General features: G+C 36.0%; 1 protein-coding gene across 4 annotated transcripts in view; it reads right to left on the bottom strand.

Annotated features, from left to right (window-relative positions):
- SLC6A2 (solute carrier family 6 member 2) overlaps positions 1–16,105 on the bottom strand; it is a 72,431-nt gene extending 56,326 nt beyond the window's left edge. The window contains exon 1 of one of the 4 annotated variants that reach the window (XM_074293441.1): positions 15,981–16,105. The gene's annotated coding sequence lies outside the window, so the exon portion shown is untranslated. Of the gene's footprint in view, positions 1–655; positions 691–15,980 lie in introns of those variants that run through there. The other 3 variants (XM_074293445.1, XM_074293442.1, XM_074293443.1) reach the window with 3 other exon arrangements.
- Positions 16,106–17,075: the final 970 nt, after the last annotated feature.

Below are 17,075 nucleotides of genomic sequence, written 5' to 3'. Positions count from 1 at the left end.
CAGAAGAAGAGAGTCAAGAAGATTTCCTAAACTCTGGCCTTTTTGGTCGGATAGCTTAAAGGGTGTCCCTGAAAGTCTCTGGGAAGCCTGTGTTGGAGAAAGAAACAGCGCAGGACCCACTCATAACCAGCTGAGGCTTGTATACAGAACGTTCAGTGATACCCAATCTTCAGCCCAATCACCAGAATTCCCACAGACTTGCTCCTACTCCAGCCCTTCCCTCAGGGCCTGACCAACCTGGAGGACCAACCTCTTATCCGCGTCCCCCTGCCGGAGCGAGCACAACCTCCAGCACCCTTCTTTGAAAGCTGCGTCACATGCACATATTCTGCCCCTCAGTTCCAAAGCCCCCGGCCCGTGGCGCTGTGCCAACATCCCTCCTTATACTCTCCCCCTCACATGCCCCTTGCATCCGCCCAAACTCGTTGTCTCTCCGTCTCTATCTCACTTTATGCCTAAATCTCACTTACTCGGTCTCTGCTTCGCTCTGTCCCTGTCTCTTTTTATCTCAGTGTCTGTCACCCTCTTTCTCTCATATGCCTAATCTGCTCATACACATCTTGCAAACAGGACCAGTTTGAACCACTGGGTAGCCAAGATGCCGCGCTCAGTAACTGGTCTAGTGTCTGAGAGTCTGAAATTCAAAGCAGCTTACTCCTGGTATGATGACTTGTCCGGTTTGTGCTTCTTTCTCCTGTGTTCCAGCCCCCTTGGTGAGCTCCCTTCTTCTGTATTCCCAGCCCCCCGTGTCCACCTCCCCTCGAGGTCAGCAAGAGTCAGGTGGAGTCGCTGGCTCTGCCTGGTTAGCTCTGATCGCGAAGGGAGGAGGGCGGACTGATAATGTAGCCTGCGCCCTCAGGTAACGCATCGATTGCATTAGAAAGTTCTCAGTCCTGGCTCCGTCTGGAGCCTGTTAGAGCTAATGGGGACTGACAGCGCTGCGGAGAGATGGGGACACGTAATGGACTTCCGAACCCCGGGATCCCCACATCTCTGATCACAAGCCAAGCCAAGTGGTAGCCTTTGGTGCCTCCGCATTTCAGGGTGCCAGTGTCTCGACCCCTAGCGTAGGGCACTGAACCTTGCCTCGACATCTGGCACAGTGAAATGCCCGAGCTCGGGAAGAAGTATTACTGGGGATGGGGGGCTGGAGGAGCCTGGATACTTAGCTGGGGTCGCTGGGATTTGAATCCCAAGACAACTAGACACTGATTTCAAACATTAAAAGAAAGTAAAGCAAAATCCCTCTTTGGGAAACAAGATCCGAAGCTCGAAGACAGAAATGCAACAAGGCAGAAGATGACAAGCAAAGGACAAGAGAAAGAAAAATTGTGTATAGAGCTCTGGGTTTAGAATCGACATCTAAACATGGATTCAAACTTCATTTCCTTTTTACTGCAAGTGACCACTAAAAAGTTACAACTTCTCATAATCTCAATTTCCTCACCTGTGAGATGGGAGTGATTGCTCTTCCCTCCCTTTGATAATGTGACAAAAAGGCTTTTATTAAAAATCTAGAGCAGATTGGGGTCCACTTCTGAGCTCTAGGTACATAAATCTTATTTTCATCAACTTCTAACTGAACATCCACATTTCAATTATTTATTTATTATTATTTTTTTTTTTTGCCTGAGGAGATGTCCATAGACTTCCACTGCCAAAGCCATACATGACATAACAAAGATTAAAATTGTTTTACAATTTTCTCCAATCAGACCATGAAGAATAATACTATTAACCATTGTGGGGAAGGGAAATAAAGAAAAGGTGATTCAAGAGTTTTGGGGAAGGTATAAGGAGGGGAAGAAAGAAAAGATAGGAGAAACCTAGAATACAATTTTGCCAGAGGACTCAGATCATTATTAATTTGCATATCCAGAAGTTCCATTTAGGTCTCTTAAATCTTTCTATTCAGATTCTTAGTGGGGACTGGAATTCTTTGTGTTTTTTTTGTTGTTGTTGTTTTGTTTGTTTTTGTTTTTGTTTTTGTTTTTTTGTTTGTTTGTTTGTTTTTGTGGAGGCCCCAAATTCTCCAAATCTCAGACATTATATTTCTGTAAAACTTCAGAGTTAATCAGGAACCCTTACTGACAACCCCAAGAGGTAGATAAAGCTTGTGTTGTTATCATCATTTTATGGATGAGATTTATTCACAGGCATAAAGCCCTTAGGCCAAGGTTGTGTGCCTAGTTTATGGTACTATTAGGTTAGAACTTGGCTCTTGGTTAAGTGACTTTTTTGATACACCTTCTGGGCCTTCAGAAGCTTAGTAAGGAATTGCCCTAAACCACCATTGTTTCAGCCTAAGATTTTATAAGTGAAGTGATTTCCTGAGATAGAACTGACAACCAGTTGGGAATGAGAGGGTGGTCATTTCAAGCTGGACTTTGTTCCATGTCCTCAGGTCTGCATCAGCCCTCAGGGCCTTGGAGCCATCTGGCTTCTCTAGGGCCTCTTCATCTCAATTCCCTCAGGACTGAAAGATGGAGGGGACTCAAATCTGAAGAATTATCTAGAGCTAATAAGATAGGGAAGGCTGTGTCATTTTCAGTTACTGTAGGACTTGGTGACAGAGGCAATAGGAAGATAAGGCTGTCCCTGTTAATGCAAAGAGGGCCTGGCCTCCGTTGTCCTCCTCAGAGTCTGTGATTCTAACTAAGGCTCTAAGCTTCTCCAGTCATCCATTTCTCTCAGCTTTCTGGAATTGGAGTCAGAGGACTTGGCTTCCTAAATTGGTTCTACTATTGCTCATATGAACTAGACTAAGTCACGATCCCTTTTTGAGACTGTTTCCCCACTTACAAAATGAGGAGATTGTCCTACATGGTTTGAAATATCTCTTTTATTATTAAATCCCATGCTTCTCTTGCTGGAGAACCTCCAACAACGCATCTTTCCCATAGCATTGCCTGGACTAGAATTTTAACTAAATGGTAGCCACCAATAAACTGTTTTGGCCACCAAGATATAATCCAACCTAACCTCTTTGCTACTTTTAAGAGTAAGATTTCCAGCATCATTATGTATTACTCCTCTTCCTATACTCTATGGTGCAACCAAACTGACCTTACCTCTGTTTCTCACACTTAGTTTTCCATCTTTCATCACTGTGGTTATCCTATATACATCAGTCTTGCCTTGAATATACTCTATTCTGAACTACAACTAAGACAGTCTCACTTCTTTCATCATATGGCTGGAGATCTAACTGGTATTCTTCCTGAGCTCCCAACTGCTTCTGTTCTCCTTATTGACCACCTTTTATTAAATTTAAATTTTTCCTGTATTTGCTAATATTAGCATATATTATATGCTAATATAGTATATTAGCAAATTATACATCTTTTCTCCTCACTTTATCTAAAAAGAAAAAAGGAAGCACTTTGAGAGAAGGGATTTCTTTTCCTTTTCATTTCCCTAGCATATAGTAGGCACTTTATAAATGTTTGTTAATTGTTAATTGTTTGAGAAATATTTATTGAATTTAATTAAGGTAATAGTTGGTGTTTATGTATTGTTTAAAATTTACAAAGCTATACAATCACTATATTATTTGATACTCAGATAATCTTTTTTGAAATTATATAGTAAGTAAAGATTATTTATAGATGCCTTTTATAGATAAGAAAACTGAGGCTCAAAGAAGGGAAATAATGAAGCAACCTGCCTAATATTACACAATTGGTAAGTAGGAAAGCTAATTAGCAAGTTTAATTCTGAATAGCAATCTTTTTTCTTAAGTAACAGATAACTCTTAAGTTGTACATCAAACTCTATTTCTATGGAAAAGACAAACAGGATTAATAATTGGGAAATTTCTGCTTTTGATGCAAGCAGAACAAGGTGAGATTTTTCTGGCAAGTAAATTTTCATTTCTAATCATTGCTGAACTACAACGATTTGGTATGAGTTTGCAGGGTTGTATGCAATACTATGAAAGCTTAGGCAATTCTACCTTATATTAATAAATGTTTAGTGACCTGCAGAAGTGTGTGTGTGTGTGTGTGTGTGTGTGTGTGTGTGCATGTGTGTGTGAGAGAGAGAGAGAGAGATAGACAGACAGACAGACAGAGGCAGAGACAAAGAGAGAAAGAGACACACAGCAATACACAACAGAGAGAAATTATTTTTATACTGCCTTCTATAGTACACTATAGTATAGTATAGTATAGTATACTTTAATATATATATAGTATACTATTTCTATAGTATTTCTTAGGGGGATGATGGACAAGAAGGACAGTATCCAGAAGTGAGTAAACAGTGTGGTGAGGAAAGTCAAAATTATGTTTTCTGAGGATTAGATAAAGAAATTGAAGGTGTTTATCTTAAAGAGAAGAAGACTTTATGATGAAAAGATTCATTTGCATCCAGAGAGAAGTATGAGACAGAATGCAGATCAAAGCATAGTATTTTCATCTTTTTTTTTTTTTTTTTCTGGTGATGGTTTTTGCTTTTTTAAAATTTTCTTTATTGCCTTGTGTTTTTTCACTTCTGCTCTGATTTTTCTTGCACAGTATGATGGGATTATGAAAATATGTTTAGAATAATTGCACATATTTAAGTATATGGGATTGTCTAGGGGAGGGGGGAAGGAGGGGAGAGAGGGAGAAAATTTTGGAACACAACATTTTGCAAAGGTGAATGTTGAAATCATCTTTGTATATATTTGGAAAAATAAAGTAGTATTGAAAGAAAGAAAAGAAGTTTTAGGATAAGGGTAATGGAATAGGATGTGATCCAAAAGCTGGCAACAAAAGGACAATTATGTAAAGATGGTCTTTTTTAACTCCAGAAGGGAAAGAATGGGTAGAAGTTGCATAAAATGCATGTCCACATTTTATAAAGAAAAAACTTAGAAATCTCTAAAAGTTGAATGGGTTAACTAAAAGATATCAATTTTCCAAGACTTTGTCACCAGAGGATGTGTAATGAATTCCCAGAAACATTGTAGAATGAATTATTGTTCAGGTATGAATTGAACTAGATGTTTCTATGTTCCTTTCAAAATTCTATTTGAGGGTAAAATAGAAAAGGAGATAGTGATGTCCACCCACACCCCTTCAATCCTACTTCAAATTTCTCTCTACCCCCAAATCTACTTGGCAAAATCCATCCCCCACCCAAAGGAAGAAACATCACATCTGTTTTCCAGTTCATCCTATACCTGGAACCATTGTAAACAAATTAGTTTTGTTAGCTGATTGTTTTGCTATTAAGCCTGGAGGGGCTTGTGGGCTGGGAGAATGACAGCCCCAGTGAAGGAGCTGTCCAGGGTCTCAAAGTTATGATGAGTCCCACACTTGGCAGCTCCCCTCCCTGACCTATATTTTAATATGTGCGATTAGATTATTGCTAACGAGGCTTCTTAGGGATAAAAGAATTATGCTCGCTGCCCAGGCTGTGGTAAAAGTGCAATTGAATTAAGGATTGAAATCGTTTAGGACTGAGCTAGACAAACTGTCCCCCAGGCTGAGCAGTAACGGAGATATTAAGCTTTGGAAATTACACAGAAAAAGTATAATTGATCTAAGGTAACTTTACTAGCCTAAATTAAATAAGGTGATGGTGATAGGCAGAAAGGTTAGAGACAAGAAGATGGACTAAAAAGAAGCTCCATCTGGAAATAAAAAAGAATGCAAATAGAGAGAATTCATAACCCTATAGAGTGTCAGAACTAAAAAGATTGTGTGTGTGTTGTGTGTGTGTGTGTACAGAATATTGAAACTGGAAGGACCTTTAGAGATGATTTAGCTGAAACCTTTAATTTAAGAAGTGGGGAAACTGAGTCCCAGAGAGGTACCTTTTATAATCAGTTAATAAACATTGTAATACCTTGAAATCTATAATATAAGCATTCTGAAGTTGATATTCAATAGCAAAATCCAAGACAATATCTAAAGAATTAACCTATGAAATAAATGTCAGTATACCTCTTTTCCTCTTGGTCATCAAGATTTTACAGTTTGTCTGAAATATTTGTCTGACTCTACTTGCCTAGCTTAAGGGGCTACTAGTTGTCTCTACCATATTCCATTTTTCAAACCAACCTCATCAATATCCTCTAAGTCTGCAGCTCTCCCAACTGCCATCCTTCCTAACTCTAATGGATTCATTATTTTGCTTAGTCTGGTAAAGTTAAAAGTAATTTGACATTTGTATTATGATAAGCATTCTCTTAGGACTCTGGCACAAAGCCTGTGGTCAGTATAGCTTATTGATAGAAAGGCAGCTTGGGGGTCAAGATGACCTGGGTTCAAGTTCCATCTCTAAGGCATATTACTATGTAACCCTGAGCAACTCAATTTATCAGCTCCATAGGCAACTTTTAAAGACTATAAATTATAGAACTGGAATCTATCTGCATTGCTAGACTATCCTAACTGAGAGTTTTCTATAGTACACATTAGGGGGAATAGTGGATATTGGGTCTAATGTTAGGAAGACCTGTGTTCAAATCCAGCATCAAATATTAGCTGAAAGATACAAGTTAGGATACACCTAGCCTGTCTGCCTCGGTTTCTTCAATGTAAAAAGAGATAATAGTAAATATCTATTTCACAGGGTTGTTGTGAGTGAAAAGCAAATGATGTAATATTTATAAAGTACTTATAAAGTATATTATCTAGAATATACCAGGCACTTAATAAATTAATGCTTGTACCCTTCCCTCCCTTCCAATAAAATCATAGATTTAATACACACACACACACACACACACACACACACACACACACACAAGCACAATTCTTTCAAGGTGGCTTAAGTTCTGAATGATCTTAACTAGTTGCCTATATATGGATAGAATAACAGAATTATCAGAGCTGAAAGGCTTCTTAGCACACAGAATATTAAAACTGGAAGATACTTTAAGACATAAACAGCCAGTAATAAGAAGAACCTTACAATATACTATGTTAATTCTGGAAGAGCTTAAAGAATTACATGGTACATTTTACCAAAGGGGAAACTGAGACAGAAAAGAAAAAGACAGTGGTATAATAAAAAATGCACTGATTCTTAAGTCCAAATCTCCCTCTAACATTTAGTATCTATGGGACTTTGGGTAAATCACTAAACAACAATTTTTCGTTGTAAAGTGAAAGACTGAATTAGATAAACTCCAAAGGTCCCTTTAGCTCTATAGCTTTGATCTAATGACTTTAGAAATCACTAATTGGATGCAAATAGGTCAATTTCAGTTATTATTTCAACAGGTGAATTTTTCATGTCTCAAAAATTACATACAAATATAGAATTCCATTCAAATTATTTAGAGCATTTTTCTAAAGCAAATCTATGAGAAAAAAATATGAGTAATTTTGAACAATTTTACTGTAAACTATCTGCCCAACAGATTCTAAGTTTTATGAGAGAAGGCACTATTTTGCTTTGATTTTTGTGTCCCTAGTATCTAGTATGTATGCCTCACACATGATATATTCCTTAAAACTATTGTATTGAAATGCTTATTAAATCTACAGAAAATAAAAGTAGAATTATAACTGCATCAAGACTTTTGGGATACCCTATATAATATTTTGAAGTTTGAAAAGTGTTCTACTTTATCTCATTTGAACTTCATAATAACCCTGTGAGGGAGATATAATAGTTGTTATTATCCTCTTCTTATAGACAAGGAAACTTATTTATGACCAAGATAATATAATTCTGTTACTACTAGAAGTAAAACCCAGGTCTTCCTTGACTAAATCTAGCACTCTAGTCACTAAATCAGGTTACCACTTCTAAAGAGGCCTCAGAAAGCTCTTACACCGACAATTCTATTTTTTTTCCCAAATCAGGATAGAGTATTAAATCAGGTCACTAGCATAATATATCATACAAAAAAAATATATATCATATAATGTTGAGGTCTAGCTAAGGGATACTTAAATAAAATTAGGATTAATTTAGGTCTAGTCTGCAATCCCTTTGGATTCCGTGCAAGGATACAAAGTTAAATGAGTTCCCTGTAAATGAATTTACAGGCCTGAAAACCTAGATTGACAAAAAAAGGTTTATTGTAGGGCTTGGAAATAAGGTTAAAGTCTGGTTAGTAAAAGGTATTAGATAGAGGAAGAAATACACCAAAAGCGGCGGATAGAGAGTCTGTGATGCAAAGCATGGTGATTGCATGTTTTAACTCTCTGCCAAGAGATGATTCCAGCTTGGCTCTTTTATTTGCTTGAAGGGGCCTATGGGCAGTGCCAATTTCTTGGCGGGCTTTTCAGATAAGGAAGAAACTGTTTGTTGGGGGTTGGAGAAACCTGAGCAGATAGTGGGGGTTGAAAAACCCAAGCCAGCTCAGATCTGGTGGGGGCTGGCCCCGGATATTCAAAAGGGTGCTTTTTGACCAGGAAAGGAAAGGTTGGGAAATCAGAAAGGAAATCTTAAAGGTGCTACTGCCCCCCATCATAACCACATGCAAATTCACATTGATCCTATTTCCCTAGAGCTCACTCTTATCCCATATCAGGTCAAGCCTTCATCACCTCTCATCTTGGCTATCATAATAGCCTCCTAGCTTGTCTTTAAGTCTTAATAGCTTAAAACTGCAATTGGACTTTTGGCATACTATATACAAATGTTCTATGGGGAGATCATGAGCAAATTTGTAGTGGGGTTGTCATCTTTATTTCTGAAAAGAGAAGCAACACTAATGGATCCTTAGAGACTTTTTTAGAGTCCCAGAATTTAAGAGTTGGAAGGGACCTCAATGGCCAGCTGATTCAAATCCTACATACCAAAGGAATCCCCAATATAATATACCAGATGTGCCAAAAGGACCTGAGTTCAAATTGCAGCTCTGCTACTGCCTCTATAATGTTGGGAAAGTCATTTCATCTATCTGGGTTTTGCTTTGCTCATCTATAACATGAGAGAATTGGAAGAGATGTCTCTTCCAGCTCCAAATTAAATACTCCTATGAATCAATACTGGAATGAGTACTACAGCATGACTGATCTGGCTGCAGTGGAGAATCTCAAATACACCTCATTTCTCTATGATGAACTCACTTCTAGGGCTCCATTAATTTTTGTCTTGATGATAAACCAGAATCAGAGGCTGGACTTCACCATCTGATATCCAATTGTGAAATTATGTTTGACTTTTTATGAGCCAATATGAGGTTTCCAGGTAAAGATAGTAGAGTAAGTTGTATATGGTCACACAGCTAGAGAGTGTCTGAGTTCGAATTTGAACTCACATTTTCCTGACTCTATGTCTGGCATGCTTTCCACTTTGCCATCTTGCTGTCCCTTACCACTGTTAGCACACTTTATATTTTGCCCCCTCCTTCATCTTCTACCTTTTTTAAAAAAGCAATTAATAATCAAATCAGCATTATTTTTGCAATTATAAAAAGGCATAAAACCTATTGAGTTGGAGGCTGCCGAAGTCAAAGCTTCTTTTCCTACTCATTACTCCCTTCTCATTCATGTTATCCCTTTTCCTCCAATGTCTTCTTCCATTCTTCCTTACCCATACATTGGGCTCTCTGAAACTGTGATCAATTAATTTTTTTTTCCTCTTTTGGTGATGCAGTTGGGATTAAGTGATTTGCCTAGGATCACACAGCTATAAAGTGGTAAGTGTATGAGGTCAGATTTTAATTCAGATCCTCCTGATTATGGAGCCAGTATTCTATCCAATGAGCCATCTAGCTGCCCTAATATGATCAATTGTTAACAAATTGTTAACCATCTTTCATATTAGACCTAGACTTCCATAAAGGCAGAGGCAGTTTTATTTTGTACTCTCTAGGATTTAGCCTAATCCTTGACTCTTAGTAGGACATCTCCCTCCCCCCCCCAACAAAATGAAAAGCATTTTTTGATGTCTACTATGTATGTGATAAACAATGAGGATACAAATAAGAAAAGGACTATCTCTGACTCCAAGTTGTTTACAATATTTTTTAATAATCTCTTAAATAATTCTTGTTGAATTGAATTGAATTGAATTGAAAGTAGCCACCTGCCTTGATTCCTGTCTCTCCTTAAAATTCATCACTTAAATTAAATTCTGAAAGCTATGCTTTTCTCTTAATCCCAGGACATTTTCTCATCTTTCTCAGTGAATTCAGTGCCTCATACAGAACCTTCTTCTTCACTTTAATTCTTTGTCTCATTCTAGAGGACTTTAATTTACCTCTTGATGTTCCCTCAAATATCCTAATTTCCTAGTTCCTCATTCTACTCCATTGTCATGATCTACTATGCTCTCATATCCCTCTTTCTCCTGCCTACCCTCACATCCATTCTGTTGAGATCCTTGATTCATACTTTACTGGAAAAAAAAAAAGTTGAAATCATTTGCCAAGAATTGCTTCTTTTCTCCTTTCCCTCGTCTTATATTTTATAGATATCAACTCCCACTCTCTCCTCTTCACCAATCTCTAATGATCATGTGATCCTTCTATTTGCCAAGCTTAATCCCTTTATGTATATTACTTTAATTTCTGTCTACCTTTCATTGAAGATTGCTTCATGCATTATCTTTTTTTTTTTTTTTTTTTTTTTTTTGCTGCCCACAAACATTTTTATCTCCCCTATTCTTAATAAACTTTTACTATGGCTGCCAGCTGCTTGACTACATATGTCTTCCTTCATTTTCATAACAAAACTCTTTGAAAAAAAATCATGTGTACTAAGCACCTCCATTTTCTCTCTTTTTAATCTCTTCTAAACACTATGCAAGCTGGCTTTATAATCTAATCATTCACCTAAAACTGCTCTCTACTACTTTACACATAATCCCAAAATCTAATGGCTTGCACTTCTTTCTTTTACATTTAGTTTTATTTATTTATTTATTTATTTATTTTCCCCCTGAGGCTGGGGTTAAGTGACTTGCCCAGGGTCATACAGCTAGGAAGTGTTAAGTGTCTGAGACCAAATTTGAACTCTGGTCCTCCTGAATCAAGGCTGGTGCTCTATCCACTGCGCCACCTAGCTGCCCCTAGTTTTATTTTTAATGAGGAAAAAAATCTATTCTTTTTTCCTTCTATTCCCCATTAAAAACTTCCTTATAACAAATGTGCATGTTCAAAAATATGCATGTTATTTTGTACACTGAGTTCATTGTAGCTAGGTCCCATTTAGTACATATAATGAATTCTCTGAAATGTTTGCATTATTTCAATTCACATTGCATGTTTCCATCAGTCTGATACCAATGAACATACTTTACACAATTATAGCTTTGAAGAGTACAAATTTGAAGACATATAATCACTTCAGGTTATTCATTCTTCATACTAATCCAGACATTGCTATATCTCTCTGTCAGGAGGTGGATGCATAGCTTGCTTCATCATTGCTCTTCTGAAGCCATGACTAAACTAAAGACTTTGCTTTGAGAAGAGTTCTTAAATCTTCTAACGTTTTCTGTCTTTACAATGTTGTTATTATATAAAATGTTTTTGTGTTTATTCTCATTTCACTCTACATCAGTTCATACAAATCTTACTAGAATTCCCTAAAATACCCCCTTTCTTAATTTTTACACTATATGGTGGATTCAGGTAAGAGAATACTAATAATTAATTCAGTCATTCCTTAATTTATGAGCACCCTTTTAGTTTCCAATTTCTTGCTACCATAGGAGAAAAAAAAAAAACTGCTATAAACACTTTTGCACATTTGGATCTTTTCCTTCTTTTTTCATCTCTTTGAAATATAGGCCTAGCAGTGATAATATTAGATCAAATGACACACATAGTTTGGTGACTTGTTAGGTGTACTTTCAAGCAGCTTTCCATACACAGTTCTACTAACAGCATTGATATGCTTGTTTTCTCATAATCTGTTCAATATTTATCTTTTTTTTTTTTTGTCATCTTGAAATGGCTTCATTTTAGTCCTCATTTTTCTTCACTTTTCTTCAGGATTTGACACTTCTGACCATATTCTCCTTTCTTTTCGATGGTTTTCCATGAATTTTCTCTCTCTTGGTTCTCTATCTCCTTTTCTGCTCTCTTCTTTTCAGCTTCTTTTAGTGGGTCTTCATCTCAAATCAGTGAGTATGAATATCCACGAAGGCTTTATCTGGCCTCTCTTTTCTGTTTACATCACACTTGGTGATCTCATCAGTACCTTTGGGTTCAATTATCATCTCTCACCAGATGGTTCCCGAACCTGTTCATTCTAGCCTTTTTTCCCTTTCAAGTTCTTTATTACTAACTGCTCAAAATGTCTAAGAGAGATATCATGCTCAACTTGTTCAAAACAGAATTTATCTTTCATCTCAAACACATCTATCCTCTACATTTTCCTAGTACTGTCAAAAAATACATCATCTAAGTTTGCAAACTCAATATCACTCTCTATGGATATGCTCCATCTACTCTGTAATTTATCTTTTGTGGAGTGATTCATAAATATTGTATATTTACATATTTTATATATTTACGCATATAAATATATATGTAGATTCCTTAAGGACAGAGTCTGTTTTTGTTTTCTTTGTGTCTCCAATGCTTAGCACAATGTTTGGTTTATAAGTGGCTAAAAATTTTGTATTGATTGATTAATTCAGAAGTGATAGAAGAATTAGAAGTCAAATATATTTGGAAAAAAATAATGATCTTTGTCTAGTTTTTCTTAGGATTTCTTCCCTCTTCCCAGCATCAGTACCTTTATTTTACTGTTTACCTCTGATCATTATAAACTTTTCTCAATCACTAATGGTGGGTTATAAGAAACTGTTACAGATATTGTGAGAAATATTTTTGAGCAGCATTTACACTCCTCAAATCACAGGCTATATGTTCAAAAGTTGTCCCTCAGAGATCCAAAAGAAAGAGAGTAGTTTCTCAAATCACAGGAAAGGGTCTATAAATTTGGGCTTAATTACATTTCCCAGCCTTCTCCTCTGTTACCTTTGGTCACCTGTAATCTCTGTAAAGCTTTCATTACTTTCCCAATTGTCTGATTTTTTTTTCTTTTTTAATTTTTTTCCTGTTACCTTCAGACTTTGAAATTAGTTCAGTGACTCAGCCATTTTAAACTTGTTATTAATTTCATCCTCTCCTGCATTATCAGCCCCTTTGCTTTCCTGTTCCTTGGGAATCTTTTAAATCTTTCTATACAGAAATGAATTCTCTTTAACCCTTTGTACACATTATTTTTTCATTCTTTGCTGGTTTACTATTTTTTTTTTTGTATTCTTATCTACTGATTAGCAGTATTTTTTTTTTTTTTTAGATCTCTTTTCTTTTGGCTATTTCCAAAACTGATTTATAAACTACAAATAATTCCCATGAAAGAAGGAATATTCCTTCTTCTTATAAACTTCTTCTTAGTTTAGTCCAGAATATTTTCCTAGGAAATGTTTTGAATTTAATCAGATATTCTCTGGAAAGTTTGAGACTTCTCAGAGACAGTTTAGTGATAGATTTGAAAGAATATACAATTATTCATTTGTTAAAACTTTTATTCATTTATATATCATTTTAAATTTTTAACTTCATTTTTTCATTTAACAAAATTTTTTCTCTTCCTCTTCCCCCCCTCTTAGAAAAATAAAAACTAAAACCCTTGCAACAAATATGCATAGCAAAGAAAAATAAATTCTTACATTAACCATGACCAAAAATGCCTGTCTTTTCTATACCTTGTGACTATCACTTTTCATTCAAAAGATTGATAGCATGATTTATTATTGGTCTTATAAAATCATAGTTGGTTATTGTGTCAATCAGAGTTCTCGAGTCTTTATAAGTAATTTGTTTTTATATTACTAAATAAATTGTTCTCCTGATTCTACTCAATTTACTCTACATCAGTTCATGTAAATCTTCCCAGATTTCTCTGAAACATCCCTTTCAATAATTTCTTTAGGACAATAATGTTTCATTTTACTCAAATGCCATAATTTGTTCGTCCATCTCTCAATTTACATGAAGATATACCTTATTAAAAAATAAATGTCATCAATACAAATATGATATATTGTGGACATTGGAAACAGATAACATATACAAAAGGTGAACCTGGGTAAGGAGTTTGGGAAACACAAGCCTACTAAGAAAGCATAACTTAGTGATAGAAACTTCAATTCTTTCAATATCTGTTGGAGATTTTACAATTCATCAAAGCAAACATTTGATGATTTGTGTTAATGATAATTTCATCCTTCAATAGCTGGAGAATTTATTATGGAGAATTACTATCTTAATTCTGATCAACAAGAAAGAAATGATTACAGAAGTAGGAATGAAAAGAATATTGGGGAACATATGATCATTTCATCTTCAGATTGAAGCTACCATGGCAAAAATCTGATTTAATTAACATACAGAATAAAATGTGTTTGTCATGTTCTCTACTGCCAATGTTGTTGTAAAGCATTAGGGTATGTTATTGCTAAAAATGAATGCAAGGGAATCTGTCAACAAATTAATAATTTTAAAAGACATTTAAAAAATATGGAAGTAAGGGCAAGTAAGTGAGAATGAATAATGGAGCGTGGCCCTGTAAGAAGTTTATTAAAACAATTAGTATCCAGAATAAGTGAGACTGGCAGTGAAAGCTAAGGCTGACAGAAAGGATGTTTTGGAGTTTTTAATATAGCTTATTTATTCTAGGACCCAGGGAAAAATCAAGTAAGATCTTTTTCCAAGAAGAATGATTTTTAGACAGAATAGAGTAGAACAAAAAATTGTGGAAATTCAGAATAAATGAAGAGATAAATAGAAACTAGCTACATCCAATAAATTTAATTCATCAGGTTTGATGAACGAATTACATTTGAATAAACTACATCCTAGGAGACTAAAAGAACCAGAAGTGACTATTGAGTCATTGCCTGTAATCCTCGAGAATGGTAGAACTGATGTTGAAAAGGGACAAATAATCCTTTTCCTTGTTTCTCTTAAAGTCCCTCATATTAAATTTGTGAATAAGAGATAGAGATGAGGACTAAACAATTAGAAAGGTGGCTAAATGACTGAATCCCAAAAGTAGATATTGACAAAAAGCGGCTTTTCATGCTGTGTAGAATAATTATTTCGGAGTCATGGTGCCATGAGTTTGAATCTCACAAATTTCATAGTTCTATGACTCTGGTTAAATTCCTTAATTTCTCTTAACCTCATTTTCCACATCTGTAAAATAAGAATAAAAACAGCACCTACCTCACAGGGTTGGAAGGAAGGAGACAGGGAGAGATTAAAAAAAAAAATCTGTCAGGGACTGTGCTAAGTGCTTTATAAATATCTCATTTGATTCTAACAACCCTAGGATATAGGTGTTATTATTATTTTTATCTTATAGTTGGGGAAATTGATGCAGTCAAAAGTTAAATGACTTGCCCAAGGTCACAAAAGTACTAAGTGTCTGGCAATGGATTCAAATATGGAGAAATATCTTTAGTGGAGTGCACTAGGTATCTCTTTTTAACTTTGTGCTATTTAACATTTTTATTAATGACTTTATGGAAGGTGCAGATGGCATACTTGTTAAATAGAATAAGTAGCATGCTTTTCTAAATGCTCAGAGGAATACCTAACACATTGTATGTTAGTTTGAATGCAAAAAAGAATTTTGATCAGTTAAAACAATGAACTAAATAAAAATAAAATTCAATTCTTTAAGGGAAAAAAAGAAATTTAAGAAATATAAAATAGAGGAGGTATGGCTACACAGTAATTCCTGTGGCAAAGATTTGGGGGCAACAATAAACTACAAGCTCAAAATAAGTTAATAGTGTGGAAGGATAATGTATGGAGTGAAAAGATATAGGAGGGATCTTGAGTAGGAGGAGGGAAAGACAGTATTAAATAAGATGAGGGCCAGGTAGTTGGTAGAATTAAAGTAGAGAAGGCAGGAAGGATAGAAAATGAGACACATACAAGCATAAATAAAGATCAGGAGTAGAATTTACTATGTAAAAAAAATAGGGGTAGTTAATAGATTTGATCAAAAAGGAAAAAATAGGGAAACTTGTGATGACCACATTAGCACTCTGGATACCTTAGAATCAGTTGGAGTCAGGATAAGCAAAAGTCCTTGCTCTCTATTCTTGGTCTTTAGCGGTAGAAGTCAAGGGGATGGACGTGTAGGATCTCTGTGACCTCACCTCTTCGTGGCTCAGAAGTGACTCTGGTTAGTCTTATTCCACCCCCTAGTCCCTCCTACAATTCCCTGTATACACCAAATGATTGGGCCAGCACATAATAGTGGGAAGGTCCATTTTCTAAGCATATTCTAATAGAGAATGGTCCAATGGGTAATTAGCCTTAAATGGTTAGTTGTCCCACCTCAGTGCATTAACTCAAGAGTTTCATCCCTTTATATTTCCACTTTCTTTTGTTTTAGAACACAGGTGGTCACATCATTCCTGGCTTTTCAGGGAAGTGAGAACCCCAAAAAGGAGGTGATCACACCCTCCCCCCCCTGACTTCTCAGGAAGGAAGGTGAAAGCACTAAAAAGGAGATGATCACTCCCTCTCTGAGGAAGTGCAGATTGCTAGCGGGTTTCTGGGATGAAGGGTGTTATAGAAACAGTTATGCACAAGCCCATCAGCATGGGAGGTATTACACAAACACATAGCAATAATGCACAGCCAATGCAGGTTCAATGTGGTGTAACAAATATGAATTGTACATGCAAGTAGTGATATAACAAACAATATAAATCAACATGGTCTTGTAAAAGATTTCCAGAAGTCCTAGAAGAAGTCACACATATGGCTTCTTTAGCAGCCAAGAGATAGTCCAAAACCAATCTATTGTCCATTGCTTCATGTGTCAGGGAATCCAATGATCCCTGAAAGTTTTTGAAGTCCTGCAACAGTCTTTTTATGTGTTAGGGAATCCAATGATTCCTGCAAATTTTGAGGTCCTGCAACAGTTTTATCATTTCTCAGAAAATCCAATGATTCCTGAGGATTTTCAAGTCCTACAACAGTCTTATCATGTTTCAGAAAATCCAATGATTCCTGAGGGTTTTGAAATCCAACAACAATCTTATCATGTCTCAGAGAATCCAATGATTCCTGAAGGTTTTGAAGTCCTATAACAATCTTATCATGTTTCAGAGAATCCAATGATTCCTGAGGGTTTTAA

The sequence above is a fragment of the Sminthopsis crassicaudata genome, chromosome 2 (assembly GCF_048593235.1).
Source record: "Sminthopsis crassicaudata isolate SCR6 chromosome 2, ASM4859323v1, whole genome shotgun sequence".
NCBI classification, from domain to species: Eukaryota; Metazoa; Chordata; class Mammalia; order Dasyuromorphia; family Dasyuridae; genus Sminthopsis; species Sminthopsis crassicaudata.
Note: the sequence above shows the minus strand (reverse complement) of the source record. Positions and strands in the feature narration are given on the sequence as shown.